General features: G+C 32.8%; 1 long non-coding RNA gene across 1 annotated transcript; it reads right to left on the reverse strand.

Annotated features, from left to right (window-relative positions):
• Nucleotides 1-6,471: 6,471 nt before the first annotated feature.
• On the reverse strand, nt 6,472-7,848 carry LOC112418144 (uncharacterized). The gene is made up of 3 exons (XR_003008415.2): nt 7,625-7,848; nt 7,399-7,462; nt 6,472-6,713 (listed from the first exon to the last, which is right to left on the reverse strand). It is a non-coding gene; the product is annotated as an uncharacterized lncRNA (long non-coding RNA).
• Nucleotides 7,849-10,476: the final 2,628 nt, after the last annotated feature.

The raw sequence follows: 10,476 nt of genomic DNA on the forward strand, positions 1-10,476 counted from the left end.
TGTCGTAAGCCTGTGTGCTGGTGTTTTGTGAAATCTTTTTTAAAATTTTTTGTTGGAGATATTTTTTGGGTTTGGAATCATTGGAACTATATAATTCAAAACAATCAAACACATTTACGTTTTCGTGTTTTGGCAAAGGTAAGTGACTTTTATTTATAGAATTCTATCACTCGTGACATAGTTGAGATATCACTCCAAATAATATGAAATTTGGAAAATCCATAGCTCGTGCATAATTTTTTAAATTTGTTTTCAGTTTTTTCCTTTCCATAGTGTATAAACACATTAGATTGTTAATAGCACAAGAATGCTGGAGCCTCTGGACTTTTATAATCCAAAATTCAATTTTTCGTGTTTTGGCGGGCTTAGTAACAATTTCTTAAAAATTTCACATATTCTTCATCTTCCCAATTGATACCTTTAATTGAAGGATATTCAGATATAATTTGTTTCCGAGCAAATCTTTTATACAGTGTACCCTTTTCATTTCCAATCGACCATAATAGGTCATTAGTGGTATTGGCTTGAGATAAGGATTATGTAACTCCTCAAGGTTTCAAGTTTGATTCTTTCTAGTGCCATTTTGGATGGGTTAATTTAGCCTCTTCAAATAAAATAATTAATTTAGCTCTTGATTTCAATTACCCATAAGTGAGTAAGACACCACATGTAAGGATCACTGTGTGACCATCAAGTGCAACTCGACAGCGGAGGGGTAGACCGAAATCTATGAGAGAGTAAGACCCCACACGTAAGGATCACCGTGCGATCAGTAAGTGCAACTTGAGAGCTGATTAGGTTATCACGTTCCAACAAACTCATCACTTAAATAGTCTACTTAGAACAATTTAACTTGACTTGAATGTTATTTAATTTCAACAAATAAATAGAGGGGATTCAAAGAATCATAACCGCCGCTAACATTTTGCAATCAAACATGTAAACTTTGCTTTGTTGCAAACACATTAAATTGAAAAACTCTAAACTTGTATATCCTTATTTATTTATTTTGTTCTCAAATAATTAACGCGAATTGTTTAGACAACACGATAATTCATGTGCATACGATAATTTACTTATCATTTTATTACTTGAAAACAATTTGGTACACTTGCCTAATCCGGCCATCAAAGTTCCAAAGAATTTTACTTTCAAAGTTGAACTTATGAGTGAAAACGAGATGTGGAGCTTGTTTCAATTAAGAGAATTGATGTTGACACATTTGGTTAGGCTGAGACACACTAGTAATTTACCTAAATGCCCTTTGGCAGTTAACTTCCAAAGTTTGTGAAAACCTCGGCAGTTAACTGCCGATGCGAACTGAACATAGGAAGAAACCTAAACATCAATTTTCCAGTTTCTTCATTGCTCAAAAACTACCAAACTTCTCTCAAATTGATTTACAAGCAATCATCTCCACATTATCACTGGTAAGTAGCATTAATCAATGTAATGTTAATGTTAGTTTGTTTAGGTTAAGTTTTTTAAAAAAATTGAGTAGTTTTCATGTGGTTAGGGTTGATGTAGGAATTGAAATTTTGATTATTGCATGTAGTTTATAATTGAATGTAGTTGCTTTAATTGATTTTTGAATCATGTTAGAGTGTAATGTGGTTTTGAATGGTGGCAAAAGAACACATTTTGAGTATGTTTGATACTTTGCACGCAAAGTGTTTGATAAAATGCCTCAATGACAATTTTATTGATTATTTAGTTAGTTTAGGTTATGGATATGATGTTAATTGTAATTCGAAAAAGTGTATATTGAATTAGGTTGAATGTGGTTTTGATTTTTCACCGAAGATGAATGTTTATGTTTAGTTTAGGTTATGTTTAGGTTGAATGTGTATGATAATGCATTTGATTATTTACGTTTAAATGTGAATGATAGTGTGTATGATAATGTTTAGGTTCAATGTGTTTATTTGATAAAGTGGTTGAATGTGAAAGTTTGGGTTATGTTTAGGTTTAGTGTGTTTGATAAAGTAGTTGAATGTATAAGTTGAATGATGTTAATTTTCAAATTTTTTGTTTGGATATGTTTGATCATAATCCGGTTGATACATCTAAGATGATTGTTGGTAGGCGTGCAATGACTCAAAGCCACCGGAAGGAGAGGCAAAGCGAGCACATCCTAAAGAGGGGAAGAGGTCGGAGGGTGGGTGGTTCAGGGAGTTCGCAGGAGGCTTCTCAGGATACACAGCCTGAAAAGTCGTAGGTGGGTGATCCGAACCAGCAGGTGGAGTACCTGAATTATCAGGATCAGGTACACCACGATGTGACCGATAGTGGGTATGACCAGGATCATATACCAAAGCAGCAGCATATAGAAGATGATGATGACATTGCAGCAGTGACTGCCCCCGAGGTGTTACCTGTGGACCCTCCCTTTCTTGGAGGATCGGAAGACCTATCTTTGCTGCACTCTTATGCTAAGCAAGTGGTATTGCCGCTTTGGTATAATTCAGATAATGTAAGTTTTATTTTTAATTATCTTAAATTATCATATGCAACACAAATTAATGTTAAATTTTTTCTTTTTTATATGTGTGTTTGTTTAATTCTTTTCTTTATTTTTAATTATTTTCTTTAAATTTTCTTTATTTCAACTTTTATTGTTTTCTTTATGTTTAATTATGATTTAAATTTTTTTTGTTATGTGTTTTATTTAAGTTTTAAGGTTTTCATGTGTTATGTTTTATTTTTGCTTTTGTTAAGTTTTATTTTGTTTAGTTAAATGTTTACATTGTTTAATGTATAAATTGTTTAAACCATGTTTATTTTTCTATTATTTCAGGTTCGTAAGCTGCGTGTTGTAAAATCGATTAATCATGGGGCTAAGATTTTGACTCTCGGACGTCCAAACGGGAATCAGGATTGGTTTTGGGATCCGCTAAGGGAGAGCGAGTTACATGATTTGGTTTACCTAGGCTACGCCACTGTGCCTCATGCTCTGCTGATGACTCTATGCGAGAGGTGGCATCCCGAGGGGGAGATGAATGTGACTTTGGATGATGTCGCATGTCTTATGCATCTTCAGATTGAAGGGCGGATGTTGAGCCATGGGAAGAAGATGCTAAGACATGAGGGAGCGGCACTACTGATGAGGCACTTGGGTGTGTCGCAGCAGGAGGCAGAGAAAATTTGTGGTACGGAGTACGGTGGGTACATTAGTTACCCGAAGCTGAGGGAATTATATACGAGGTACCTTGGTAGGGCTAACATATTGGCGGATACAGAGGATCCAGAGGAGATGGAGGAGCTGCAGAGGGTTGGGACATTTTGTGTGAAGTGTTATCTTATCTATCTTGTAGGATGCTTGTTGTTTGGTGATAGAAGCAACAAACGCATCGAGTTGGTCTATCTGACGATCATGGAGGAGGGCTACGCGGGGATGCGTAATTATTCTTGAAGAGATATGACACTGACATACCTATACCATCAATTCTAATCCAAAGGCCCATAATCATTCTCACATAACTTTGTCATTCTCACATGATATGCCCTATATATATATATATATATATATATATACACACACACACACACACACACACACACACACACACTTACAAAACAAAAAATTGCACCTAATAGTCAATAAATTATATAGGTGTATCACGCACCCACCAGGCCAGTACCACTAACAAAAGAGTAGTGATATATTGACAACCATTTATGACAACTTTGTTGACAACTTTTATTTTCTCTATTCTCATTGGTCCATAACAATAGAGAGAGAAAAAGGAAAAGAGAGAATAAGAATATAATGTGAGTATGAGAAAGAAAGAAAGTTGTCAAAAAATTATAATAAAGTGGTTGTACAAATATCATTTCTCCTAACAAAATTAACTCGTAGAGTACAAAGTCTACTTTATGCAAAATAATTTTTAGACATTTAATATCCAATCTACCATTGGAAATAAAGAAAGCAAAATGATACATCTGATATGGTGTTGGACAAATGCATGAAAAGTAAGAGTGTACATATATTTTATCCGTTTTACAATGAATGTCAATTTAAATAAATAAAAAAATTAAAATAAATGTCTCTTTATATTTTTAATACAACTTTAATTTTTTTCTTCAAACTTTACCCTCAATAAATATTCCAACCTTTCTCTCACACAATTTTCAATGCAACTTTAAGTTTGTCATTTTTTATAAAGTAAAGGTAGTTTAGTAAAAATGTTATATATAATGATTATTTCATTTAATTTTTTAATATGTGTTTCAAAACGTTAAACGACACTCATTGCGAAACATAGAGAATATAATATAAGGGTTATTAATTTAGAGTAATCATACTTGTCCAATCATTAGATAACAAAAGATTCTTACAATCTTCTCTCTTTTCTCTTTCCCAAACTTGCCGTCACTACTTTTCTTCTTTTTGATTTATAAAAGAGGGTTGATTTTTGGTCAATTTTGACTTGAAATCACCAATCTAAATTGTTTTTCTTTCTCTTTTAATTAAATAAGTGATTTCCACATTTTTCAGCTTTCTTTCGTTGGTTTTGTGATTTTGTCGTCTAGCATGACTTTGTTTATTTTGATTTTCTGTCTTTGTGCGGTGTGTTTTTAATTTCACGTTTTAACGCGGTATGTATTTGATTCAGGTTGAAATATTAGTTTTGATCAAGTACAGATTCAACCAATGAGTTTTGCGTCGTCAACGTTGCAGATCCGGAAACAGAAGCATTTTGGTGGCTTGATTATAGTCATATTTATAAGCATATGTATTTTGTTGTTTTATGCTGTTAATATGGATGTTGGAAATTTGTTTGCATATTTATTCTTTTTGTTTTTAGTGACATTGAATCTATAATGTGTCAATGTACTCTATCAATTTGAATAAATGAATATGAGTAGTGTTAGCGACACCCTCTCAAAGACACTTTTTTATTGGCTTAAATCATTGTGGGTCTTACATTTTGAAAATGAATACCATTTAAACTAGTGGGTCATACATTGGTTTTATCCAATCAAAAAATGAACGTAAGAGAGGGGGTTAAAAAATGAGTATCTTTGACATTCCTCAGTGAATATTGTTTATTTTTTTTATACAAAGAAAAGAAAATGTGCAATCATGTACCACGCGCTCCACTGTCTGAAATACGGCGGTGGAAGAATAATACACGTGGGTTACTTGATTTTCTATTATTTTTGGGATATAATTCATCCAGCCACTATTATAAGTAAAAAGTCACCTTTTAGGTTCATTGGATAATTTACGTACCTTGTCTATAATATAGATTAAATACATTCATTATTCAATGAACCTAAAAATAATTTTTTTTTTGTTATAATAGTGATCGGAGAAAGTATGTAATTGACTAAATAATGATATATTTTTTTGATATATCATATATGTAATTTTGAGTAATTTTTACTTTATTTATTATCAATATTATTTATATTTATATTCAGTTGTTGTCCACGACTTGTTTTGTCTCTTTTTGTTATTTTGAGAACACCGCTTTTGTTGATTGTCATGTGAAGACAATTTCATTGTTGTGTCTTGTTTTTGTTATATGTTTATCTGATCTAGGTTTGTGCTTGTTTTTCTGCTTTTAAATTTTAGTCCATTGTTTGTATTTTGCGTTTTAATCTGCAGTTTAAATTTAATTTTTTTATTAAGATATCTCGATTGTATCATATCTTGAATTTTGAAATTTTCCTGTATTGACGTATTAGTGTCGTGTCATATCAAATATCTGAACTTCATTGCTTAAAATCCATCTCTTAGTTTATCTTGAGCTTAAACAAAAAATAGCCTTTCTCATTGTTTTTCGCATTTAATTTTTTAACTAATCTCTTTGTGTTTCTATTTTATTAATTTAAGTTAAATTAATTTTTAATCCCTTGTAAATATAAGCATTTTGTTTTTAATCCTTATAACAAAAGTTGATATATTTTATTTTGGTTTGTATAAAAAAATTTCAGCATGTAGTAATTAAAATTTATTTAGTAATTCTTAAAATTTAAACATTTTAACGATCTTGTAGGAAATGGTTTCAATGAAATTTTCTAATTCAAAAAATAGATTTCAAAATCTACCGACATTCGTATAGATGGATAAAAGAGAAAATCATTAAACTCATACGAAGCACTATGCACTTCATAGCTGCTTCCCATTTTGTAAACTAGACTCTTGACCCGTGCTATCGCACGGGTCCTACCGAACAGCAGTTAAACGAATAAGTCGTTACATCATTAACCCATTGTAATAAATAGAAGTCATATGTCATATGATAAAATTTAAACATATTCACTTGTACAGCAAAAACTATTCTTATTAATTATGATCAAATTGAAGTTAGAAATAAAATCAATTTAATATTTCTTATCAATAAACTAATTTTACTTACAGAACTCATCTTTTGGTTGTTTGGTGGTAGAAGCTTTGGTGCTATAACGACAGTTTATGAACCCAAAGAGCTGCACACACAAAATTCTTATGCAGTCTAAACAATCATTCATTGTTGTGGTATTGTAGAATGTGTATCTTTCTTAACTTTTCCAAAATTCTAATACTATATTTACTACACCACTGCCATTTACATCTGTATATATAATTCTAATACTATATTACTACACCAGTGTCATTTACATCTGTATATGCAATTTCACAATAGAAAAAACACATTAAGTTGCACTTGAGATTAGCTCCACTTTGAGTTCTATAGCAGCAATGTCACTTTCATCATGTTCTACAATTTTCAATTTGAACAACAAAATGGATAGAGGATTGGATTAGTTGTTTTTTGCGATCATATTTTTTTAACTACCAATTAAAATGGAGTTTAGCAAAAGTAAAATAAAGGATTTTTACAGATTGAAAGTGAACAAAGAAAATAGTGGGAATCTCAAACTGGAGGCAAAAAAAATAAACTGAAATTTGTAACCTCTACAGGAAGCCTTTAATTTCAAAGCTTCAGAATACAAATTGGTTTGCATAATACATTGAAAAGGCTGCAAAAATGAATGATAAATAAACATCATACAAAACCCATAAGCATCGTAAAAAATATAATAGAGGAGATAAATGACCATTTTAAGATCATGCATCTAAGATAGAGGAGAACAAATCAAGAAGATGATAGAAGCAAATGAGAGGCGTGGAGCTGAAGAAGATATGTGGGAAAATGATTTACTAAGAAAATGAAGAAAATCAACTTAGCATGGCACACATTAATCTTTTCCTCTTTGGTTGTCAAACAGAGGGAAAAAAAAGGAAGGAAATAAGAACAAAAGGAGATTATAAAAGCTGTAAAAAATTGAAAAAATAAATTAGTGATTGACATGAACAGAAAAGTGCACACAAAAAATTAAGAGAATCAACTTCAAGAGAATGAAAACAAAAGAGACTAATAGAGATAAAAAAAAAAAACTCACTGCCGTAGCTTTAAGCCTTGATCCTCCCATCCATTGCAACATGGCACATGATGCAATCTAAAACCTAAAGTAGAAATGAATCAAAATCCAAAATCAAATTCAAATAGTATAACTAATGATGGAATCGTCGGTCACATTGCCAACGAAATTGTCAATCAAAATCAACATCAAATTTAGAAAGAACGAATTGAATAAGAAATTGAGAAAGAACAAACATATTACATACCTATGTGGTCACTCTTCAGATGATGGTGGCCAAAAGTGGAGAATATGAGAATTTAGAAACTTGGGTGAATGAAACTGTTGTGTTCAAGTGTAAAAGAGACTAAGGAGACTTAGGGAAGAGATATGCAGGGCGCTTCTTCACCTGTGTGGAGTAAAACATGTGTTCCAATGAGGTATGATATGCAGCTCGGATTTTCTTTAATTAAGATGTACAATTATGATTTAGTTATAAATTGAATTACATAGAGCATCTGCAGCATTTCAGTTCCTACAGAAAAGCCCCCGCTCGCAACATTTAGCTTCTACAGAAAAGCCATCACTCATTTAGTTTCCACAATTAGGAACTGCAACATTTAGTTTAATCATAAATCCCTCAGATTTCTGCAACATTTATGCTTTTTTTGTTTCAATTATGATTTAGTTATAAATTGAATTACAATAAGAAATGTTGCAGATGCTCTATGTAATCATAATCAAAAATTGAATTATGATTTTCCAATGTGTGGAGTAAATTATAATTGCTAAATATTGCAGATGCTCTATGTATTATTATTAGAAAATATGCAAAATGTGAGTTGTTAATTCACAATGTGTAGAAACTCATCTATATAGATTCGTGTATGCATGTACTCTATACATAATGATAACCTTAGCATATATAAACTAACACGTGTAATTAAAAATCAAATGGCAATAAGCCTTGCAACTATACCTTCAAATAAATCAACAAAATAAAGCACAGTCGAAAAATCTATGTGACATTGAATGTATAGAGTTCTCAATCTGACATTGAATTTTGAAGAACTTTATTTTCTTTAGGAGCAGAACATCTACGTAATTTACATACCTCAAATATAATCACTCTCTGTGACTCAGCCGAATCACCTATCCATATGACAATTCTCCTTATGACGCAACTAAATTGTCGACACCATACATCAGCTCTTTTGGTGCAACACCATAAATGAATGACAAAAATTAAAGGTATTTTGATGGACTGAACAATATTCAACACCATAAAGGTATTTTGATGCAACTCTTAATGAGGCAGTGAAGATAGATAGTAGTTCTTTATAGAGCAGTTAAGTTATGCAAAAATTAAAGTCAGAAATAAAATAAAAAAAACGTCTAAAGAAATGCATATGAATTAAAGTTGATAAGCTCAGGAAGAATTCACACAAATCAAAGAAAATAAACTCAAATTTTACTCAATCAAAATGTGTCCTTCATTCAAGACCAACAAATTTCAACCCCAAATTTTGATTGGAAAGGGAAAATAAACTTTAATTTTTACTCAATCAAAATTCAAACTATTATTCAATTTGTAATACAATAAGTATTATAAATTTATAATCTTTGGAGAACCATGTGATTAAAATTAAACTACATAGATAGAAAAGAAAAGTAATAGAATAATTGTCTTTGCTCTTTCATATATGAAATATGTATATATACAGAAGTTAAATGCCTATTCAATACAAAATTAAGGCCTATTCAATACAAAGGTCGACTAAGAATATTTCCTATTCTAATACACCCCCGTAGTCGAAACTGGAGGCTGACGAATGTTGAGACTATCTCGGAAGTCATCAAACAGCTGCAGCGGAAGACCCTTAGTAAAAATGTCAGCTATCTGGTAGCATGACGGAACATGCATTACGCGAACTTGACCGCGAGCAACCTTTTCTCGCACAAAATGAATATCCATCTCAATGTGTTTTGTGCGTTGGTGTTGGATGGGATTACCTGATAAATAGACAGCACTAACATTATCGCAATATACCAGAGTGGCTTTCGTGACAGGACACTGAAGTTCTAATAGAAGATTTCGAAGCCAACAAGATTCAGAAACAACATTAGCAACACCACGATACTCCGCTTCTGCACTAGAACGAGAAAGAGTTGGTTGTCGTTTAGCAGACCATGAAACTAAATTATCTCCAAGATAAACACAATAACCGGACGTGGACCTGCGGGTGTCTGGACATCCTCCCCAGTCAGCATCTGTATATGTGGTGAGTTTGTCAACTGTGGAGGGATAGAGATGGAGGCCGTGAGTGCTTGTGCCTTTAATGTATCTAATGATTCGCTTCAAAGCAGTCATGTGTTGTGTTTTTGGATCATGCATAAAAAGGCATACCTGCTGAACGGCATAAGAGATGTCAGGTCGTGTGAAGGTAAGATATTGCAGTGCACCAGCAAAGACTTCTATATTCAGAGGGATCATGATATGGGTTGCCTGAGGTTCCACTAAGTTTCGCTTTTGTATCTACTGGAGTAGAAACTGGTTTGCAGGATGACATGGCAGCTCTCTCAATGATTTCTTCGGCATATTTATATTGAGAAAGAAACATACCACCTGAGTGTCTTGTAACTGAGATACCGAGGAAGTAATTGAGAGGACCCAAATCTTTCATAGCAAATTCGGAATTCAGTTTAGACATGATGGACTGGCAAAGAGTGTCGGATGATGCGGTGAGAATGATATCATCCACATAAAGAAGAATATAGGCAATGTCATCGCCACGGTGGTAGATGAATAAGGAGTGATCACATACACTATGAGAGAAACCCAAAGTAGCAACAAAATCAGTGAAGCGTTGGTACCAAGCACGAGGCGCCTGTTTGAGACCATAGAGAGACTTCTTCAGCAAACACACATAATCAGGGTGTTGAGGATCACGAAAACCGGGAGGCTGGTACATGTACACAGTTTCATTAAGGTTCCCATGTAGGAATGCATTTTTAACGTCTAATTGATGCAAACACCATGATTTTGAAAGAGCAATACTTAGAACCGTCCTTATAGTTGCAGGTTTAACTACTGGACTGAAAGTTTCACCACAATCGACA

This window comes from Medicago truncatula, chromosome 1, assembly GCF_003473485.1.
Source record: "Medicago truncatula cultivar Jemalong A17 chromosome 1, MtrunA17r5.0-ANR, whole genome shotgun sequence".
In the NCBI taxonomy this organism is placed as follows: domain Eukaryota; kingdom Viridiplantae; phylum Streptophyta; class Magnoliopsida; order Fabales; family Fabaceae; genus Medicago; species Medicago truncatula.